Consider the following 3,789-nt stretch of genomic DNA (forward strand, 5'->3'; position numbering starts at 1 on the left):
TCTTCCAGTCTGTCAGATCTTAGGCATTCACCTGTGCCCAGTGCATTTCAGGCTGACCTGGACGGGGAATCAAACCTCAGTCATCTTGTGGGATTCAGCTTCTTGCGGGCAATACATTACTGCTGTGCCACAGCCTATTGAGTACTATATCAGCTTACGCTTTTATAGTCTACCCTTACCTCTCTAATTTCACCCTATACCAAGACCTTACCTCAGTCTTCATGTACAAATTCCCTGCTTTCTTTCAGGTCCTTAAACTCATCCTGTTTCAGCTCCTGTAAGGTCCTTGCAGGGCTTTTTTCCTTATTCTTTGGTCCAATTACCTCCTTTTCAGATACCTCATGTGCACACATGAGAGAGAGAGAAACACATTTGCCAGAATCTCCATGCCACAATTCCCCTTCCTGAGGCCTCCAGTTTGTCAGGATCTCAAACATGCACACTTGTGCCTGGCAAATCTCTATACATGCATGGTTGGCCATGTGGCTTCTGCTTCTGCAGTTCCATTTGCCACTGACTGCCAGCCTAGACCACTTGTGATCATAAAATTCTAAAGCAATTGCTAAGCCAGAAGGTGATGTGGAGGTTAAGGCACTGGACCCCCACATGGCTTACTCTAAGGTTCAAGTCCCAGATCTGGCAACTTGAAAAACATGCCTAGTGCATGTGCATGCCCAAAACCCCCAGAAAAAAATTCAGAAGGGATTGCTGTATGGCCATCCCTTTTGGGCAGAGGGCTGATTTCTCACTTGCCCTCTTCTTTTTTCTCTTTCTGGTGAGCACATATGCCTTATAAAAAATAAATTTTAATAGATATTGAAATGTTATTCTAAAATAGATTTGGAACAGCAAAACAACTATAATACCAACGAAGAATTTTGTAAAGCAAGAATAAATTGGGAAGAAACAGTCTAATAAATGTTGACTTTTTTTAATATATATCCATCTTATACAAAACTTAACTCAAAATCAAAACACAAAACATAATTAAATGTATAACTATAAAACTTGTATGAAAGAGCATAGATAATTTTTAGGATCGAAGGCTAGGCAAATAGTTCCTAGGATGGATATCAAAAGCATAATCCATAAAGCGAATCACTGACAAATTGTAAGTCATCAAATAAAATTATTTTCCCGTAAAATACCCTATTAAGAGGATAAAAATACGAGCTACGGACTGGGATAAGATTCCTTTGCAAACACATTATCCTCCAAAGGACTATAATCTAGAATGTCTAAAGAACTCTCAAATGAAATAATAATTTTAAAAATCCAGTTATAAAATAGGCATGAGACATACAGAAAAGAAGTCATCAAAATGGTATGTAAAGAAAAAATTATCACATAAAAATGTTCAACAATTTAGAAATTAGAAAAGTATTATTGAAATTAAGTATTAAGTATTATTGAAATTATTGAGTTGTTACTATATAGTTGTAAGAATGGCTCAAATAAAGACTAGTCAGGTGGCATGGGGGTTAAGGCAGCTGGATTCCACATGGTTGACTGAACAGTTTGAGACCTGGACCTAGCAGCTTGAAAGGCGCACTGGGTGCATGCTCATGGTCACCCTCTGAGGCAGAACTACAGCCAACTGGGGGTGATTTCTCACTTCCCTCTCGGAGTCTCATCTCTCCAGTGAGCACACATGTCCTAAGGCAAAAGAAAAAAAAAGAATTTTAAAAAGTATTGTAAAATAATAACTAGGCAAATTTAAAAATTAAAATATTTAACTAAGAATTAAATGTAGCTGAGAAACATGAAAATTTTTATGCTACCAATAATAAAAATGTTACAAATTAAAATGACAATGAAACATAATTTCTCGTATTATTTTTGAAAAAGAATTTTAAATATGGTAAGACTAAAACTTTCTTTTAGAAGTTTTTTATCTATTTATTTATTTTGCTATAGGGCATGTGCGCTCGCCAGAAAGACAGAGAGAGACAGAGAGACAGAGAGTGAGAAATCACCCCTCAGGGGGGATGGCGACATCGCAATCCGTTCCCCTCCATTATCTTCTCGGGATCTTGGGCATGCACGCACATGTGCATGGCATGAGCTTAAGCCCCCGGGTCTGGGACTTGAACCATGGTCAACTACATGGGAGTTCAGCGACTTGACCATTAACGCTAACTGCAGGTCCCTGAGACCGCTACTTTTACACACTACTGTTAGAACTAAAAAATCATACTTTATTTTGAAGCATATATGCCAAAATTGAAGCTATAGAGAGGACATTAGCATGACCACTACAAAGGATGCATGTAAATGTGTTAAGTATTGCATATTTTAAAATATTTAAAACTCTAAAAGAAAAATATTTTCAGCCAGGAATAGTATACCAGGCAAGATTAATGGAAAGGAGAAATAAAGTCATTCCCAGATAAACAAAAGCTGAAAGAGTTCATCGACACTAGTCCAATTCTTCAGGAAATTCAAAAAGGAATACTACATTAGGAAAATTAAAGAGAGATAAAGAAATAAAACACAAAATAATTAAAAAAGAGAGTAATGAAATTATAGAAATAAGTCTGCACATATTGATGATAATCTAGAAAGTTAATGGATTAAATTCCTCAGATAAAATACAGACTGGCTCTAAGTATAAAAAAAAAAAAAAAAAAAAAAAAAACAGAAACCCTCTATATGTCGCTTATAAGAAACACACCTCACTGACAAGGACATACATAAATCAAAAGTAAAGGACTATTAGGGTTAGGGTTAGGGTTAGGGTTACATTTGGGTTAGGGTTACGGTTAGGGTTAGGGTTAGGGTTAGAGTTTAAGGATAGTGCTAGGGTTAGGGTTACATTTGGGTTAGGGTTACGGTTAGGGTTAGGGTTAGGGTTAGAGTTTAAGGATAGTGCTAGGGTTAGGGTTACATTTGGGTTAGGGTTACGGTTAGGGTTAGGGTTAGGGTTAGAGTTTAAGGATAGTGCTAGGGTTAGGGTTACATTTGGGTTAGGGTTACGGTTAGGGTTAGGGTTAGGGTTAGAGTTTAAGGATAGTGCTAGGGTTAGGGTTACATTTGGGTTAGGGTTACGGTTAGGGTTAGGGTTAGGGTTAGAGTTTAAGGATAGTGCTAGGGTTAGGGTTACATTTGGGTTAGGGTTACGGTTAGGGTTAGGGTTAGGGTTAGAGTTTAAGGATAGTGCTAGGGTTAGGGTTACATTTGGGTTAGGGTTACGGTTAGGGTTAGGGTTAGGGTTAGAGTTTAAGGATAGTGCTAGGGTTAGGGTTACATTTGGGTTAGGGTTACGGTTAGGGTTAGGGTTAGGGTTAGAGTTTAAGGATAGTGCTAGGGTTAGGGTTACATTTGGGTTAGGGTTACGGTTAGGGTTAGGGTTAGGGTTAGAGTTTAAGGATAGTGCTAGGGTTAGGGTTACATTTGGGTTAGGGTTACGGTTAGGGTTAGGGTTAGGGTTAGAGTTTAAGGATAGTGCTAGGGTTAGGGTTACATTTGGGTTAGGGTTACGGTTAGGGTTAGGGTTAGGGTTAGAGTTTAAGGATAGTGCTAGGGTTAGGGTTACATTTGGGTTAGGGTTACGGTTAGGGTTAGGGTTAGGGTTAGAGTTTAAGGATAGTGCTAGGGTTAGGGTTACATTTGGGTTAGGGTTACGGTTAGGGTTAGGGTTAGGGTTAGAGTTTAAGGATAGTGCTAGGGTTAGGGTTACATTTGGGTTAGGGTTACGGTTTAGGGTTAGGGTTAGGGTTAGGGTTAGCGTTAGGGTTAGCGTTAGGGTTAGGGTTACATTTGGGTTAGGGTTACGGTTTAGGGTTAGGG

The 3,789-nt window shown here is 38.6% G+C and overlaps 1 non-coding gene across 1 annotated transcript; it reads left to right on the top strand.

Annotated features, from left to right (window-relative positions):
• Window positions 1–2,193: 2,193 nt before the first annotated feature.
• Window positions 2,194–2,298, top strand: LOC114007433 (U6 spliceosomal RNA). Its single transcript, XR_003549061.1, has one exon. It is a non-coding gene; the product is annotated as a U6 spliceosomal RNA (small nuclear RNA).
• The last annotated feature ends 1,491 nt before the right edge of the window (window positions 2,299–3,789 follow it).

Source organism: Tupaia chinensis, unplaced genomic scaffold, assembly GCF_000334495.1.
Source record: "Tupaia chinensis unplaced genomic scaffold, TupChi_1.0 Scaffold000174_1, whole genome shotgun sequence".
Lineage (NCBI taxonomy): Eukaryota > Metazoa > Chordata > Mammalia > Scandentia > Tupaiidae > Tupaia > Tupaia belangeri.